We start from the raw sequence: 19,246 nt of genomic DNA, 5'->3' as shown, positions 1-19,246 counted from the left end.
GACTGAGAACCACTCGGCATCGCAAGGGACTTGAAACATTATCACAGCTGGATTTGGTACGACAGGGCAACATTTAATTATGATGTCATTTATTTTCCTCAAGTCCTGTACAATTCGGACCTTCCCACTCGGCTTTATTAGTCCCATGATTGGTGAATTACATGGACTGCTTAACACTTCTTTCAGTACTCCCTGCTTTACAAATTCGTCAATGAGTTGGGCAAGTTTCATGAGGGTGTCTTGTGCCATGTGGTATTGTGGGGTCTGGGGAAAGGTAGCATTGGGCTTTACAGTCACTTTCACTCGTTCCACTCCTTTCATCAATCCCACCTCTTTTCCTGTCATATCCCACACTTCCTTTCCGACTGTTTCCCGTAATTCAGCTGGAATATCTTCTTCAGTTATCATCGGGAAAAGGCAAATCAGAGGATACTCTTCATCGACAGTTTCCATCTCATCCCCCTCTACACTGTCCTCTTCTTCCCCATCACTGCTCGTCTGAATTTTAATTCCCTCGTTCGAACACATAATCGAACATCCCAATTTGCACAATAGGTCTCTCCCTAACAGTGCTATCGGGCTTGAGTCACATACCACAAATTTATGTAACCCTTGATAGTTACCAATGCTCACTGGTACCGGATCTGTGATTGGGTTCGTCAGGTGCCTGTTTGCTACTCCCACCACTTGAACTGTTCTCCCTGAGAGTGGCAAATCTGGTACTTCAATGCTCCTAACAGTTGAACGTGTGGCTCCTGTGTCAACCAAGAACGAAACACGATGACCCATTACTCTTCCCTCCACGTACGGACCCTTTTGATCAACTTCCAAGGATGCTGCAAGCACACAATCTCCTTCCTCTCCTGAACTTTCACTCTCCCATACATTGTTTATTCCACTCTCACTGTGTAATGGGAACTGTTGTACGGTGCCATTTGTATTCATTACCTGACCCGAGACCTGTGGAGGAACCATCACTTGCTGCTGACTCATTGGTGCCAAAGGTATTTGCATTTGCTGATTAGGTACCATGGGAAACTGCTGTTGCATTGGCTGCATTTGCGTCATCTGCATACGGGGCATCTGCATCTGCTGCGGCTGCATGGGCTGTAATCCCTGTAGCTGATTTATGGTCTGAAAATTTGGGTTTGGACCTCTCATTTTCGGTCCCCTCATTGTCTGAAATGCATTGACATCATTGTTTTGCTGACCAACACCTGCACCTTCCTGCACCACCATTGGGCACTCGCGTTTCCAATGACCGACAATTCCGCACACGTGACACGGCATCACCTTTTTCAATGCCTGCACACCATTCGGAGTCACAACAGTGTTCAAATCCGGACCATTATTCACAAAACCTCCTCTGCCTCTGCCTCTCGCCTGTGGCTGAAACGTCATATTTCCCTGCAACTGCGGCTGCGGTTGCGGTACCTGTTGTTGGAACCCTTGCAACCCTTGCAAACCTTGCAGACCTGTCTGAGCTGCTTTAAGCTGCATCATCATCACTTTCTCTTTCAACCTTTTCTGTTTCACTTCAATTTCGTCGCTACAGTATTTCGCATAATTCAACACCTCATCAATAGGTTTCGACTGCCAACAAATCAAATGCGTCTTTATCATCTGACTTATCTCTGGTCTCAGCCCTTCCACAAACCTAAACACAAAATGAAGCATGTCTTTCGCCTCTATTGTTTCTGTGCCACTGTAGTTCTTGAACGCCTTCAACAACCTCTCATAGTAACCATGAATCGACTCTTTAGCCTCTTGGGCAGTTCGATCAATCTTCTGCCAATCCACATTTTTCGCGGCAACCTTCTTCTTCAAATGCTCAATCACCTTATAGTACAAGCTCATTACCATAGGTGATGGTGCACCCGTATCCCTGTCCCTCTCTGGTTCACTTGTCGGCCAACCTACAGCCCTTTTGCATTCTTCCCACAAATCTGCCGGAACCACAATCTCAAAGAGGGTGTTCAGGTCTTCCCAAAGACATTTTGCAAGCTTCACAAACCTATCAGTCTGTTGATACCATTCAATTGGTTTCTCTCTCAGTTTGGGAAAATCATCCGTAAAAGACTGAATGTCGCTTCTGTGCCACGGTACATGTACTAATTTCCCCCCTGCTGTCTCCCTCATTGGTAACATGGCTATTGCATCGCTACTCTGTGGTCTTTTCTCCTTATGCTCTGGGACACTGTCTTTCTTCTTTTCCTTTTTCCTTGCCCATCTGCTCTCCCATTTGTCTAGGCACCCCCACACTTGTGCACTCTGCAGCAATTCTCTAAGGTGCGTTTTCATGCCTGCTGACCTCATGTGCTCAAAGTCTGTGGTCCCGAAATCCAATCTATAGCTCCTGCTCAAGTGTTTTGTCTTGTCTATCTCAATCCCGTTTTTGTCAGCTATTTCTTGCAACCTTCTATGTACCTTGTTCACTTCTCTCGTAATCCTGGGACATAGATACCTCAGCTCTTCTTCCGAGTAGGACTCTAACCTATTCAAACCCATAGTCCCTTCCACCAATTCTTCTGCTTCCATGTTCAACCTGACCCTATTCAGATAGTCTTCTTCCTTCCCACTGGCTGAGCTTTGTGTGGAATTCAGACTGTTGAACCACTGTGTCAGCTGTTGCGCATTCAACCCCATCAGTGTAGCATTTACATCGACTGCCATTGATGGTTGCGGCAACTTTTCAGTGTTCGATGTTAGCGGTTTCTTCAGTGGGGGACTCGACCTCACCACTGTCGACTGAGCACATATGGGACTAAACTCCATCAAGGACCCAGATCCAGTTGGCAGAGCCGCTATCGGAGTTGTCTCTGGAGTGTTTTCTATGCACCTCCTTTCCGTCCCATTCTGCACCATTGATCCTTGACCGCTCATACCTAAGTTAGGCTGGGTGTACAAAGGTACCGGTGGACCTACAGTAATGGGTAGGGTTATCGCATCTGGGTTCTGTCCATTCCCCATGTTCTGAGGCATGTTCATTCCTACACTATGGGTCATCATCGCCGGCATGCCCATCTGACTCCCCGTCATCTGAGCATGTGCGGTTCCCCCCTGCATCTGCTTTTGAGGCATCAAAAGCTGGGTTGACTCGGCTTGTGCCAATGTTGGGTTACGACCATTCTGTACTCCCATTACGGTTGGATCTAGAACCATTCCCGTACTGTTATCACTGCTGTAGTACCTTGGGACCTGCGGCTGATAATTTTCTGCTGGTTTCAATATAGGCACATCTGGATATATTCTCCTAACCTGCGGTATCTGCGGGGTGAACAGTAAACTCGGGTCCTTAGATCCCGATGGCGTTTCTGAATTCGGAGCTTCATTATTCTGTACCGGTGCCGGAGGGGCAGAACTGGTACTTGGACCTTGTCCACTCGCTGCATAGGGTGGTGGACGGTCGTTCAGCAATTGGATGATGAACTCCTCATCCTCTGACTCTTCTTCTCTATCTTTGGAACACCTCCTGTTTGTCTTACAGGTAGCTTTCTTGCCTGTCTCCTCTTCTTCCTTAGCAATTGCGGGGAACAATTTTATCCCCTGCAATATATCTGACCTCCACACCTTCTGTGCATTGTCCCACCTAGCGTCCGCTAGTGTCTTTTCTACCTTTCTCATCCTGGTCTCGAACTTCTTTTGCTGTTGCTGTCTAGCCATTAGTTCCCAAATCGCTAGAGCCTCAAACTGTGCTGGCCTCGGAGGTACCTTCATGTCGTACATCGCGAATCTCAAATTCTCTAGTATTCTTATATTGAATGTCCCATGGATCGGGAACGCTACGCTCCCATGTTTCTCTGTCAGTTTATGCCATTGCTTTAGCCAAAGGCACGGAGCTACCCCTTTTTCCTCCATTACAATGTAAGCTGGTGTACCTTTGGGTGGCGTCTCCTCTCCTACGCTCGCTTTAATGTAAGACTCTCCCTTCATCGCACTCTTTAATGCTTTAAAGAATTTCATTTTCTCGTCTTTTATTTCACAAAATTTGTAATCAATAAGTGACTTTAATTCCCGGAATACTCTTCGCTTGCCTTTCCCCTTCCAATCGAGCCCCACGGACTGCGTCCAATCCGTGCGCGACCCTTCTCTGCAACCAACCTATCCCAGCGCGGCTCCTAGTGACGTCACACTCACACACACTGCGGCTGACAAAGCCTCGCGGCTTGTCCTTCTTCACTCAGCTCCTCTCGTAACAACTTCTAGCATGTATCGCGAGCAACCAAAAAATATAAAACAGATCTGTCGGTTTACTACAGGAGGGGTAACACAATCGCTTTAGGACCTTAGGGATTTTTCACTAGCCTCGGCAGTTATTCCATCTTTCTCGGTCCCCACTTTCGCAAGCAAATCTGACCCGCAGACTCTGCTCTCAACTTGTCAATGATCTATTCTAGTGCACTTAGAATTTTGTCAAAGCGCGAAGTCGAAGTTTCTTTCACTCCCTTAACACACGTACCGACTCGTTGACCACGCCCCGATCAACTTACTAAACCGATCAGACCACAACATAAAACAAGTGTCTCATACACTTTTCAACATACTCCGGAGTCTCTTGACCTCGCAGGGCCCGTCTCAACAACAACAACCACGTGGACCTTTTTATGCACGAAGCGCCACATGCACATGAAGTTCGACGACTTCCCTACTCTCACACTCGGAGTCGCACCTCCGCTATTTCTATGAAGTTCGACGACTTCTCTACTCCTACACTCGGAGTCGCACCTCCGCTATTCTCTAAAATCCTCGAAACCTTTTCACACAATCTGCGGCAATAAGCTGTGCAAGCGCAAAATCCTAACTTCACTCATACCGTCACTAGTACCGCCAACGCTGATCTCACACCTCCATTCTCTTCATTCGCAAGCTCCGAGATCCCGGGAAAGTCGCGCTGGACTTAGCCCATCATCATTTTCTCAATCGGTTTTACCCAAGAAAATCTAATTCAACCTCTCGAGTGGGATCTCCAAAGTCTAAACCGTTAATTCAACACCATGTATGTCTCGAGTGGGGTCCCAAAAGTCTAAACCATCCTCTGCTACCATCTACTGATAGAGCGTTCCGTACTAGTAATTTACCTGTATTTGGACGCTCTTTAGGCCGATGAATCTTTTGGCTAAGTGGGACTCTCTTCACCCGAGATCAGTCAATTTAATCAAATCAATAATCAATAACGAACATAAGCAATGCCCTGATCAACATAACACTTAACAATTAATCCAGAATACATGTCGGCGAACCATGACCTTCCGGCCATGAATAACCACACCAGTTTATTCAAAGTTAGTGAATTTATTTCCCTATATTAACAAAGCTAGCACAATATAGATGTGTCTCAACACCAAATGATAAACGTAAATGAACATTAATAGCTGTCCATAACGACGAAAAAGATGCAATCTATGCAGCATTTGAATAACAAGGCATTCGATGATAGCAATGCAAATCACTAAAACTATAATCTGTAATGAGCTAATTGCATACATTTAGTCAGCATAACAAGGTCTCAAATTGCACCGTGCAACAAAAGGAATCCTCATCTAACCTCAAATTAGCATCGGCATGTGGGACTTCATGCAAAAACAATTTAGCAACATTAATTTAGAAAAACTCCTAACTAGGGCTCTTATCAAAAATCAGCAGTTGGTTACCTAAAAGAAACACAATGCAATTGTACAATTTCCTTTCATATTTACCAATTACAATCAGCATTCAAGGAAGTCTTCGTCTCACAGGTTCCGTTTCTCGATCAGCATGGGACGGGGCAAAGGGGCAGGGGTGGACGGGGCAGTTGCCTCACAGCGGCAAGATAAACTACTACTTCATGCAAAGGGACAGATCAAAGTTAAAGTCTCTAGGGTAAGAATCATTTAAGTCTCTTTCTCTCGATTAGAGAAAGCATCAAAGTCTCTTTCAAAATGGCGTCACAGCAAGGTGGGCCATATTAGCTGCAATATCCTGCAAAATGGCGGGTATCGGGCTGTAATGGCTGTAATGGCTGTAATGGCTGTAATGGCTACTTTCTTCTTGTGCACCTGGTTTAAATAGACAACAGTTCAAATCCAGTAGGGTCTTCCATTGGAGGGTTCATAGGTTGGCTTCAAATTGTCCAATCAAAAACAACAGTTCTCAAGCTTTTACTTAAGCATACATTATCCTTGGAGACGGGTACGCAAGTTGCAACATTTTATACCAATTAACTCATTTTCAGAGCTTCCATTGTCCGCACCTGCAGATTGACCTTGGAGCAAAGAGAAAAATGCCAGGCTGGCACGAAACCTTAAGATAAGCATGTGAACGATCTCAGTGGAAAAGTACAGGTTCAAGCAGAAATACACGTTTATTAGCACATTGGAAAAATACGAGCATCTAAACCGTGAGACCAGGCAACTAGGCCGAAGCCTCCACTAAAGTAATGCTAAGCTAAAACATTTCAAACAAGCGAATCATAGCACACGTTTACGATTATGTCGGATTAGTGCAATTCTAATACATCACGTTATATAAAGCACGCTTATAAATGTTGACAAACTACTCTAAGGGCACATTTTGTCCCCGTACAATCTTTATTAGTTCGGTTAAAGTCACACATGATTATTGCAGCACTACGTTTAAGCGCTAATAAATGTAAAACCTTTATTTCTGCGTCATCAGAGTTTGACACTGCAACTAAAGGAAATGAAGCAGGAGCCGTACCACCACAGGCCTGTCGAGACGTCAGGGAGAACAGAGATCCGGAGCTGCACGTCCGACCAAGACTGACCGGAGAACCCAGCCACGTCCCTGGAGGGATGTGGCTTATGCAGACTTCAAGGACGGGATACCTAAAACAAGAAAGGAAGAAAGTACAATTAAAGAGAAAGCACTATTATGAGAACATAGTGGACAGAAGAAGATAATAGAGAATAAAATCAGACTCAATAAGAATACCAGAGAAGAATAAAAGAAAACGGAAAAGAGAAAGAGAAAAGAAGGAGATAAAAAAAAGAACAGTAAGGCAAACGGAAAGGAAGAAGGAAGGACATATTTTTTTTTAGTTTTCTCCTTTTTACTAGAGAAAATAAGAAATTAAGAAAATAAAGAGATTTGAAAAGAGTTGTTAACCCGCTCCATGTCTTCCATTTAAACAAACATCCCCTCTGTTCCTCAGGGAACCTACCACAGTGAGTTTGCAGCCACAGCAAATGTGTTTTCCAACTCCAGCGCCAGGTGGTCACTCTCTGCTCTTTTCCCAGTTTTGAAGGTTCGCACGTGCTATAAAAGAAGGGATCCAAAAGTGTAGTCAATCAAAGAGTTACCAGTAGTAGAGCGGAAAGTCATTGCTGGCGATATGTCATCTTGGAAATGACCATTTAGGGCCCGTAGGCCCATATGTTCCAATTTGGACGTGGCCTTTTTGGTCCCTTCTTCCCATCTCCATGTCTATCTGAGGTGGAATAACTCATTGGCAGTCTTGTACCTTGATGATCTCGTTTGTTGGCAAGGATCCTGATAAGTAAGTGTTGAAATTGCTGGTTACTATGGTCTGAGAATGCCGATGGGAGCCTCCTACACTTAGGAGGCTGTTGCACACTTTCTCCAGCATCTCTGTGTATTCTTTACTATTTGGAGGTGCGGAAAGGTGTACAAAAACCACTAGGCAGCCTGTGGTTGCTTTTCACCCTATTTTCAGACCTAGGTGCAGTATTTGAAATATTGGCCACATTTAATTTGTTGCTCCTTCACCCTGATTTCAAGAGTTGTAGACAGGTAAATTACAAGACCCCCTTTGCTGAGTCTAAATTTGGACACTTTAGTCGCCGGGATTACAGGGTGCGAAAAACCTGGAAGCGGTACTGGTTGTTGGGCCCAGGTCTCCTGTAGGGCGAATACCAAGATGTTTTGGAGGAAATGGACCAGATGGGGATCTTCAAGTTTGTTTGCTAAGCGATTAATATTCCAGGAGCAGAGTCTTAAAATTTGAGTTTGAGTTTTGGGACCAGCGGTCATTCTTTGTGTTGCAGCTGGTCATCCAGCTATTTAAGGCTTGTTTAAGGCTCTAGCAATCTATTCCCACTCTCTGAGGGCTGACCCGAACCAAGGATAGCTCATGGTTTGGTGTGGTAAATCTAGTCCTATGTCTTGTACCTGGCTCTGTGGGCTTGCACCTACAACATTTTTTTAAACTGAGAATGGGTTTGGCTGGGATCGAGATTCCGCTGGTTTGCTGCCCCCTTCCCATCTCACTGGATATGAATACCTTGGTTCTTGATATTTTTCTACAATTATACCCTTAGCTAAAAAGTGGTTACTTTTGCATTGCACCTTGTATGCTATAGCCAGTGTACTACTGGTGACCTTTGTGGAGACTTCCAGTGACCCACGGTGTGTGTCTATAAATGTAACATATTCATTATCAGATGTGTTTACCCCTGCTAGATCTTGGAACTGGTCCTGCAGCCTTAATAAATTGCCATGATTGAGGATGTCCTCATTTCCTATTGAGCTGTAGAGTGGATGGAACAGAGTTATGCTGTGCTCTCCTGTTTCTGAGGTCTCATGAATTGTGCTCTTAGTAGACAGCTAGGCACTGACAATGGGTAAGAGGCCTGCATGTGTTTGTGCTGCCAGACAGTCCTCAGATTTGGCCTGAATGGTTCGTATTAGGGCCTGCTTCTAGGTTGTTTTGCTACCTGAGCAAAGTTCAGTGGTCATTGTTTCAGAGGGTCGCTGATTTCCTGCCAACCATCCTCGGATGCTATCTCTGGATTGAGTGGCAAAGTGAACCCTGCTGAGTGTTCCTCCTTTATTAGATTATTGGCCTTTAGAAAGGCTTTGTGTGGTTCGGTTTAAGTTAATGGTCAGCTTGGCTTTTCCTTTGTTTTCTTTCCCCCCCCCCCACACACCCCCTCCCCACGTGGCAGGCAGAGAGTTTGGGTTGGAGGAAAAGGTCTTCTTTTGCCCCATTCTCACCTGGTAGTCGCCTGTCTTCGGCTGCTGGTATTGTTTGTCGTAAAGGGGATTCATCTTCACTTATATCTGTCTTCCCCCCTTCCTTCATTGGGGAGGACTTGTCAAGTTCCTCACAGGCATTGGGAGGAGGATATTGGCAAAGATAGGGCAGTTCCTCAGCCAGTTGGTTTTGGGGAAGCTGTGGTTCCTTGACTTTTATTTTTCCCTGTTTTTTATTGGTCTTGCATCACCAACTGCACCTGCAGAGCTTTCCGGTAGTATATTTGGAGGTAGGCCACTTGTGTCGGAATGGATTAGCTCTTTACTGCAGCAGTGCTTGCTGCTGGAGTTGCCACTCTTTGTTTCAAAATTGGTGACTCTGTCTATTTCAATTATTGCAGGCCTTTGAGCACTTCTTGGGGGTGGAACAGTGCCTGAGAGATTTGGCTGCTGATGGAGTTTCAGTTTTTAGGCTGCGTTGTGTTGCCACCATTGTCCTACATTTCTTCTGGCATTAATTTGGACCTGTTTTCCATTTAGGGACTCAGGTGGGCCTTTAGATCGTTGATTGAATTTGAGAGCGTGGTTGGTAACATGCTCAGTTTATTCAGTACTGGGGAACAAGTACACATAGGGGTTAGCTCTCTTGCCCCATTTTGGTCCCTTCTAATGAGGTTGTTTGAATCAGAGATCTTGCTGTCAATCCCAGCCAAGTAGGAAGCAACAGTGTTCAATATCTATTTGAATGTCCATTTTAGCTGAGTGGTATTCCATGGTGTTAACCATTGACTGTATTGTCATCAGGATTGAAGGCCAGACTCGTGTTTCCGAGAGGGATGTGGTACTGAAAATTCTGGACCCGTGTTATAAGCGTCGTCGTATCACAACGATTTTGGTATCAGCAGACCGGGAATGATTAGAATAGTATGCACAAGCATTGTATTCATATTCGGGTAACGAAATCACCCGAATATCAGAGTTTCCGTCCTGAACCCTCGTGTTCCATTTAAACGACAGCCATTTTGTGATTGCCCTCACATAGGCCAATGTCTAATGCTGAAAACGAGTCTGAAGGACACGTATACCTTTGCTGACTCCTCTGTGACCTGGGCAAGCTGACTCCACTGCCTGAAGCCAAACCTGTTCGGCCAGTTTCTTTCCCAGTGGCCGAATGAGATTAGTATCAAGGCACAACACATCATAAACCTTTCATCACACACACACCATGCCTAATCTTACACACACCTGTCCCTGTTTCTTTCTTTATGACTTGCTTTACAAGGAGGAGGTGCCCGTTTATATTGGGGGTCCGTCGATATCTGATGAAAGTACTAAGCCTTGCCGGGTAATTGATTGAGGGCTGGACAAACTGGAATATGGGCTTGTCATCATAACCCTGCTATTTCTTTGTAGTGAAAATATGTGAATGGTCAACTGTAAAATAAGGAATAGGAATGTTTGCCTAAAGCATAATATTTTGTATAAAAGAGAAGGTTAGCTTTGCAAGGGAAGCAGTCTCCTGAGAATATACAATGTGTTGTACTTCTAGGATACCTGTTACTGGCTGCAGCCAATAAACAAGATCTTTGACTTCACCAAGAAGACTCTGTGTTTCTGTAGTCTGAAACAGGAAGGACTCGAAGTCTTAGGGTGTGTTCCCTGGCACCGCTGGGTTCTGAAAAACCCAGTACTTCAGGGAATTGTTCCTTTTTGCTGTAACCTCCTTTTTGCTGGCTCAGCATTTAAAGCCACCTCTTCCTGTTTGGCTTCTAACTCAGTATCAGTGGTATAGGAGGCTAACATCTCATCCCACTCCTCCTGTGTTAGGTAGCAGGTCTCTGCACTCTCTATGTGCTGTGTGTGCTCGTGTGAGCCTGTGTGTTGTGTGCTATTTTGCCCATAGTCCTTTCCACATACTTTTGTCAACAATTGGCTGGCCCAGCTGAGTTTGTGGGAGCTAGGGAAGCTAGAACAGGAGCTGCATCTTAGAGCTCGTTGAAGATGGCCGCGTCAACTGCAGCCTAAAGGATGCGTGCTTGATGCAGTGGTGTCGAGCATGATAATGTGCTGCTGTTTACAGCTACTGTGGTCTCAGTGGTCAGGAGGACATAAGAACTGCCAGATGCGTCCAGGTCTGTTGCCTTGCTTTCTGGTTTTACTGGGTCAATGCCACTTACAGGAGTCCCTTTGTTTATAATATCTGTTGGGCCCCGCAAACCGAGGTTAAAATTTGAAAAGGGAGTATGCCAGCTGTATCCAAGGCAAACGCATGCGCGTTGGTCAGGCTGGGGCTCAGACTAGTGGTTAAGTCTATAATCACCTCATGATCTTGAGGCTTGCTAGTTGGGCCTGGAAGTGGTTTCTTATTCAAGCTTTTTGTGCCCTCAGGGGGTCTTTTATCAGCCTGAATGGTCAGTTGAGACTTGAGGGGGGCCGTTGTTGTCCTCACAAGCAATTGTGCCGTGTGGTAGTGTTGCTGCGTGGACATTGTTAGCATTATCATTGTTGTCTTTAGTGGAGCAGACAAGCCTCTAGTCTCAGATGAGTCAAGTGCGATGGCCAGGTTAGCGTCTTTCAAAAATTGAAATTTGAAGGTGATTTTTGCATGGTTGTCCGGGCTACCTGCCTGTTGTTGGCACTGGAAAACAGTTATAACAGGAGCGATTTTAGGGGAATGAGTGGGGAGTGGAAGAGTCGCTGAAGAGGCTTCCTCAGCTTGCTTCTTGCAGAAGTGAGCTCCTGGTTTTCCCTGAAATCATTTGTTGTGTTGTGTGCATCGTATAATAATTGAACTGGCTGGTTGGGACTGCTGGCTGGCTGCTAGCTCCCTCCAATAACTGCAGGCTCTTTGTTGTGTGGCTCAGTGACCCTGGGAGTCGACTAAGCTGGCTGTGTCAATCTTGTTTCTGGAGTTTTTCTGAGCACCACTATGCCCCTCTCCTAGAGAGATTGTTTACCCGGGTGAGAGGTGGCACAAGCACGTTATGAGAAGGTCAGTGGAGAACTCTGCCTGTGGTGGGGGCCCTTAAGCAGCTGTGAGAGCCCTTGTACGTACATGAAATTTGGAAGCCCCGGCTCCTTCAGGACTATCTCCAAGGTCGGGGCTTTATCTAGCTTCTGCCTTCCTCCCCTCCCCACACAACCCAGACACTTCTTTCATGCTGTTACACAGCATGAAAGAAACGCTGGGATTAGCCTGAGCAGGTTGACATGTCACTCAGGGAGGGAGTGGGAGCCTTCACTTGGTCAGCCGGGTGGTGAGTTCTAAGTGTGCATGTCAGTTTGGCTGACCCAAACCAACATGCACACTTGGAGTGCACCTAGCACTTGTTCCTCCTACCTCACCCCCCTGATGTGAAGAATGCTGGCCCAGCCTCGCCCTTCTTACGTGGAAAAATAAAATGATAATAAAAATGTTTTTATTATCATTTTATTTTTCTACTTCCCTCCTTCCGCCTTTCAACAGGGAGGCGACGCTCCTCCGCCATAGCGGAGGGGCCACACCTGGATTTTAGCACTTCTTTGATGGCATATGAAATCATTTACAAAACCATTTTTTCTTCTATCTTCAAGTTCCAAGCTCTACCTACATGCAGGCATTCTGGTCATCTAACTGCTTATTGTAAATTACAGCAATGACTTCATGCTGAAATTTAGATATTCTACAGATGGTTACCGTGTCTGGGACCATAGTGCCTTTTTCATTCACAGATTAGGCACATGTTTTATGAATGACTTACTGTTTTACAAATAAACCAGAGTTCATATGTAGCAGCAGACAAAAAGGCAAGAGTAGCAAACTTTTGTACTGATTGATGACTTTCTGTTTGATTTATGTTGTGAATTTAAAATCACACTGGAGAATGCTTAGGATATTTTCCATATGTCTATTCAGGAAGTACAAGCATCAGCAGCCCAGGACACAAAGGTGCCTTAAATCTAGAAGTTTTTTTCAAAAAGCTTCGTATGTGTATTGTCCGCAGCTTTGAATCTATCTTTTTTGTAATTAAGTTGTGAAGCAGTCTGTTTACAATCCTATTCTGAACAGTTTGCTTTGCTTTGAAAGCTTAGATTCAGTGTAATACAATATTAAACCATTTTTCAGTGAACTATTACACTGCAGTGGTCCACCTAACGTGTGCTTTATATTATCAGCCTCCCACTTAAAGCTAAATGAAATGCAACAAGCCACCAATTTCCCAATAAAAATACACAAGTGCATTTCCATTATTAATACAAGTTATACGTCAACATGTCAAATTTTGCAGCTCTGAATCCACACGATGCTCTGAGTGAGTTTTAGTTACACCATACATACCTACCTTTTATGAAAAACCTACAGTTCTTGTGTTTGGATCCTAAAAGCAGTAAATATGTTATCTAAAGCATTTAAAATACATTTCTAATATAGAAATAGTCCTTCTTTAGTGTGGGATTACCCATTCCGAAAATGTCAGATTTCATGTCACTAAATCATACTATTTTCACCTTGTCTAGTTTCTTTATTCTGTAAATTTTGCTCGAATCTATAAGCAACTAATATTTAATAACGCCATTAATTAACCAGAACAACATTGCCACTTTTTGTCTGAAAAGCCTGGATGAGGCACGCTAGAAAAGCACCGGAAAAATTGAGTTGAACAACTGGGCAGAAACGATTCTAAAAACTGAGAACAACTCTTGGCCTAGCCTCTGCGTTAAATGTGATAGAGTCAGAAAATGAATAAATCATCGGGAACGTGACTCTGTCCCTCTCTGGGCCGATGAATGATTTTCCAGACACAGTCCCAAAATTATTAAGTACTGACTTTACGCTTCAACAACAAGTGTTTTTCGAAAATGTTTCCTTATTGCAGACTACGTTTCTTTTCCGTAGTTTGTGGGACTTTCTGGAGAAAACAGCAATCCAGGTATATTCTTATATATATGTAGATGAGCAGAGTGCAAGATGCTATTTTGGCCATTGATGAACTTGGTAAGGACCATGAATCATGAGCAGCAGTGGTTATAAATAGCATACTACACTCACATATGGTTTATGCTATGGCAAACAAGGTTTTTAACCAAAATCGGGACAAAATTGGTTCAATTTTAACAGAAAGGCCTGATCACATTGAAAAGACCTATTGACTATAAGCAGAATTGTTTCCCTTTGTAAAGTCATTGTAAAATGCTATCTGTTAGGCAACATGTCCTGAGTGTAGGATGTGTGTTTATTAGTACAGTTGCTCTAAAAACCATGTCTTGTTTGGTAATGGAATATATATATATATATATATATATATATATATATATATATATATATATATCCTAACACAGACTCAAACCTTTGGTACCATGGTGTGAAGATGTTAGATCTTGGAGCCTAACCAGAGTTTTCATTGAAAAGCATGTTTGCAATATTGCAATATTAACAATTTTGGGGCTGGTTGACGAATTTGCACAAAAGATTTCAGTAAAATGGTTCATCAAAATTGGGTTTGGTATGACAAGATTCGTTCAGATCCATAAATACTGGGTTATCGGCGTTGAAAAGATGATGGTTCCCATTTTATCCCTCTTAGCAGTCTTTACTATTGCGGAAGTCAATTACACCAAAGTTGGCATTAAAGTAGAACACATAGAACTTTCCTGAAGGAAATGCCTTTGTTTCGTTTGGGGTAAGACTGTTCAGACGTCTCATGAAATAAACAATAGCATTGAAAACAGCTTCATGATGGGCTTGAAATGGTTAAAAAGTTAGAAATAAATGGACCAGGTTTAAGGATAGTCAGCTGACTAAATTAATAAAATAATCAAATCCTATTGAATGAGAGAGATTTTATCCTGTTGTCCATTTTGACTAAAAAACAAGACTACAGATCCAAAGGCTGTAATAGGTTGGAAACAAGATCAAATGTTCTCCTTTGAATGACATTACAGTATTCATCAGATGCAGAAAATTCATAATTTTCTTTAGAAAAACGTGTTTGTTCCACTGGATTCGCAAACCGCAACACGCTCTTACCCCTTGTGTTCTTGGTCCATAGTCTGTGGTCTTGCTACCTAGTTCATAGACTACAGAAGTGGACCCAATGCAGGTCCATGAGTCCCACCACAGTCTGTGGAATATGGGCACCGTTTTGAGTATGTCAAGTTTTCAGTCTTGTTGACGAATGCAAATTATAAACCTCATGGACCTCTGTTGGATTTTTCTATTGAAAAAATGCCCACTTAGGTGTGGACGTCCGTCGGTGTCAAGTTGGGGGTGGGTGGGCTAACAGAGTGAATTGGAGATATCTTTTTAACGCACCAAGTCTGTGAGACCACTGACATGTACAGCAATTAAGGCAGGACTTCCTGTTTTGTCCACAGACTTCCAGTGTAGTTTGCAGACTTTGTTTCCAACATAATGATCTGTTTATTGGTTGATGGTTCAAGTAACCTTCAACCACACCAGAAAGTGCCTGTTCCTTACCAACACCAACAGGAGGCGCGGCCATCATTTTCTAAAGAGAAAACCTTCCCAGTTGGGTTTAGGAGTGAATGCTGATTTTAAGCTGTGAGTCACGGCAATAAGGACATTCCCAGAACATTCCATGGGTATGCTTCTACAGCTGATTGGCAGCAAATTGTCATATGACCTGGGAATATAGAGGTACCAGAAAAGAACACCAAGGACTCACTTGGACTCCATTCTCCAGCCATTCCCCATGTGAGAAAAAGATTAATACAATGAGGATGTGCAGGATCTCTGACCAGGGGCTGAGAAGAGACAGAGTACTCCACTTTTTTGACACTTTGGCTACGAGATTGCTCATCGGCCCAAAGCATGAACGTTTGGGTGCCAGTGAAAGAATTAACTTCTGAAACTGTAGCAGAGGATGTGGAAACTCTGCCAAATGTTGCTGTGACGGTGCTGCAGCAGACCCACCAGGAAATTATTCTATACCTGAAAATATTTGCACTGTACTGTGAGGAGAGTAACACCAGTGTATGGTGAGAAGAGCAGCATCCAAGAATTAGAACAGAAAAGATGGAACATTATCAAATATTACATCAGAAAAATACGTTTTTAAGTATCAGTTAGCCACAAGAGTTAAAAAACAAACAAAAACAAATTATTACAATCCATCTAGAAACCTCCCATCCCCACCCAAATAATGGTTGCTTTGAGTCCCACAAACAAATCTCAACCAAACAATTTAGGCACTCATTACAACCCTGGCGGTAGGTGTTAAAGCGGCGGTAATACCGCCAACAGGCCGGCGGTAAAAAAAATGGGATCACGACGGAAACCGCCAACACAGACAGCCACTTTTTTAAAACTCCGACTGCCACGGCGGTAGCAACAAACACCGCGGCGGTCACTGCCAACAGACAGGCGTAAGACAATGTACCGCCCACCCCATCACAACCTGCCAATCCGCCAGCTTTTCTGGGGCGTTACCAACACCATCAAAAGCATGGTGGAAACAGTGTTTGGAAGGGAAACCACTCACCACACGAAACCCAACGAAGAACCAGGACGCCATGGAGCCCGAGTTACAGGTCCTGCCCATGTTGGTCTACCTCCTCATCTACCAAGTATACGAAAGTCGGCAGCGACGACCACGGTAAGTACTGCACCTAGTACACAGGGGAGGGGGGGAAAGAGAGTGATACACACACGCAAAACGCAACACCCTGTTAGACTTTTCATCCTTGCCGTGGCCTCCCTTAACTTTTTGCCTCTGTTCCCCAGGTTGTTGATGTGCGCTGGACTCTGATTTTGCTTTTTTTGTTACTCTGGGCACTTTACCACTGCTAACCAGTTCTAAAGTGCAAGTGCTCCTTTACAAAATATGTATGTAATTGGCTTATCCATGATTGGCATATTTGATTTATTAGTAAGTCTCTAGTACAGTGCACTAGAGGTGCCCAGGGCCTGTAAATTAAATGCTACTAGTGGGCCTGCGGCACTGGTTGTGCCACCCACATAAGTAGCTCTGTAATCATGTCTCAGACCTGCCACTGCAGTATCTGTATGTGCTGTTTTAACTGTAAATTCGACTTGGCAAGTGTACCCACTTGCCAGGCCTAAACCTTCCCTTTTCTTACATGTAAGGCACCCCTAAGGTAGGCCCTATGTAGCCCCAAGGGCAGGGTGCAGTGTATGGTTAAGGTAGGACATATAGTAATGTGCTTTATATGTCCTGACAGTAAAATATTGCTAAATTTGTTTTTCACTGTTGCAAGGCCTGTCCCTCTCATAGGTTAACATGGGGGCTACCTTTAAATCTGATTATTGTGTAGATTCCCTGTGGGAGCGGATGGACATGTGGAGTTTGGGGTCTCTGAGCTCACAATTTAATAATACATCTTTTAGTAAAGTTGATTTTAAGATTGTGTGTTTGAAAATGCCACTATTAGAAAGTGAGCATTTTTTTGCCTATACCATTTCTGTGATTCTGCCTGTTTGTGGATTCCCTGTCTGGGTCAGTTTGACAGTTGGGCTGGTTGCACCTCACATTAGACAGTGACACAAAGGGAGCTGGGGTGTAGCCTGCATATCCTGATGAGCCATCTGGGCGAGGAGGGAGGGGAGGAGTCGTCACTCGCACCTGAAAGGGCTGTGCCTTCCCTCACACAATGCAGTCTCCAACCCCCTGGTGAGTGTCTGGGGCCTGGCCTGGGCAAGGCAGGATTTCACATTCAAAAGAGACTTTACTTTGAAGTAAGCCTACTTCAAAGGAGAAATTGGGTGTAAGAAGGGCACCCAAAACCACAGACTTTAGAACACTTCTGGAAACAAGAGGAACCTCTGCCTGGAGAAGAGCTGAGGAAGAAGAGCGGCCCTGCCTGTGACTGTGATTTGTGGAGATATCCTGCAGTTGCTGCTTCTGCCAGAGTAAGAGGGCAAAGACTGGACTTTGTGTGCCTTCCATCTTGTGAAGAAATCTCCAAGGGCTTGATTTAGTGCTTGCCTCCGGTTGTTTGAAGTCTCGGGACAATAAAGACTTCTCTCTGCCAGCACCTGGAGTCTCTGGAGAGACTCCTGCTCTGAAAAGTGGCGCCCTACCCAGTCCCTGGGCCCTTGAAAGGAAAGCTGGTAAAAATCCAAGGAAATCTACTCTGTGATCTTCGCTGGAACGTGACGAACTTCGCAGGCCCGACAGTGCTGCAGCCCCACCGAAGGGATTTCCTTCAAAGAAAAGTTGTGAATACTTTCTTCAAAAACTTATTTCTTTAGTTTGCTTTTCTATGTCCTGCGTGAACTTATGTAAATACATAATACAAAGAAATGAGTTATTGAAGAAAGTATTCACAACTTTTCTTTGAAGGAAATAGAGTTATTTATCCCGGCCTTTTGACCAATATTGTGCTACTTTTTGTTCCTTACCCAGGTCAGGTAAGGTTAGGTGGGTAAACCTCTTGTGGATTATATGAGTTTGGGTGAAGGTGCATGTGCTGGATGCTGTTGTGAGGTGGATGGCTGTACTGGTGGGTGGGTGCTTGCATTTGTGTACTTTAGGAGGAGGGGTCACAGACACAGTGGGAGAGGACACAGGGGACGTGTACATGGATGTGGGGGCAGTGACTGCCAGTGAGTGGTGAGTAGTGATGGGCGTGCTGGTGATGGAGGTAGTGGATGAGGATGTAGTGCATGCAGGTGTGAGTGGAGATGATACTGGGAAGGAGGTGGACAAGAAGGAGGAGGGGGACACAGTGGAGGCAGTGGATGTTGGTGTGTCTGCATGGGGATGGTGCTTGTGTGAGTGCCTGTGGGATGATGTGTGGTGCTTGTGTTTGCCTAAACCACTTCTGTGTGTTGATTTGGGTGAAAACTGGACTGAAGGCATGCTTGGGATAGGCTGGGGTTGAGGGGATTGGGTCTGGGTAGAGGAAGTTGGAGGGGGGAGGCTAGACACAGGGACATGGGCTGCCATCAGTGCGGAGGCCAGAGCCCGAAATGCTATCTGTTGGGCCGCCACATCAGAGTGAATGCCCTCCAGGTATGCATTTGTTTGTTGCAAATGCCCTGCCACACCCTGGATTGCATTCAGTATGGTTGACTGCCCAACAGAGAGGGATCTCAGGAGGTCAATAGCCTCCTCACTGAGGGCAGCAGGGTTGACTGGGGAAGGACCTGAGGTGGCTGGGACAAAGGAGATGCCCACTCTCTTGGGTGAGCGGGCACGGGAAACACACTGAGGGGCTGCTGGAAGGGCAGTGCTGGTGGAGGGGTGGTGGCTGTACCTGTTGTTGGGGTGGGCATAGATGTGTCCGCCACCGCCAGGGAGCTTCCATCGGAGGAGGAGTCACTGTCTGTGGTGTTCCCTCCTGTCCCCGTCGT

This window comes from Pleurodeles waltl, chromosome 4_1 (genome assembly GCF_031143425.1).
Source record: "Pleurodeles waltl isolate 20211129_DDA chromosome 4_1, aPleWal1.hap1.20221129, whole genome shotgun sequence".
Lineage (NCBI taxonomy): Eukaryota > Metazoa > Chordata > Amphibia > Caudata > Salamandridae > Pleurodeles > Pleurodeles waltl.
This window is presented reverse-complemented; position numbering follows the sequence as displayed.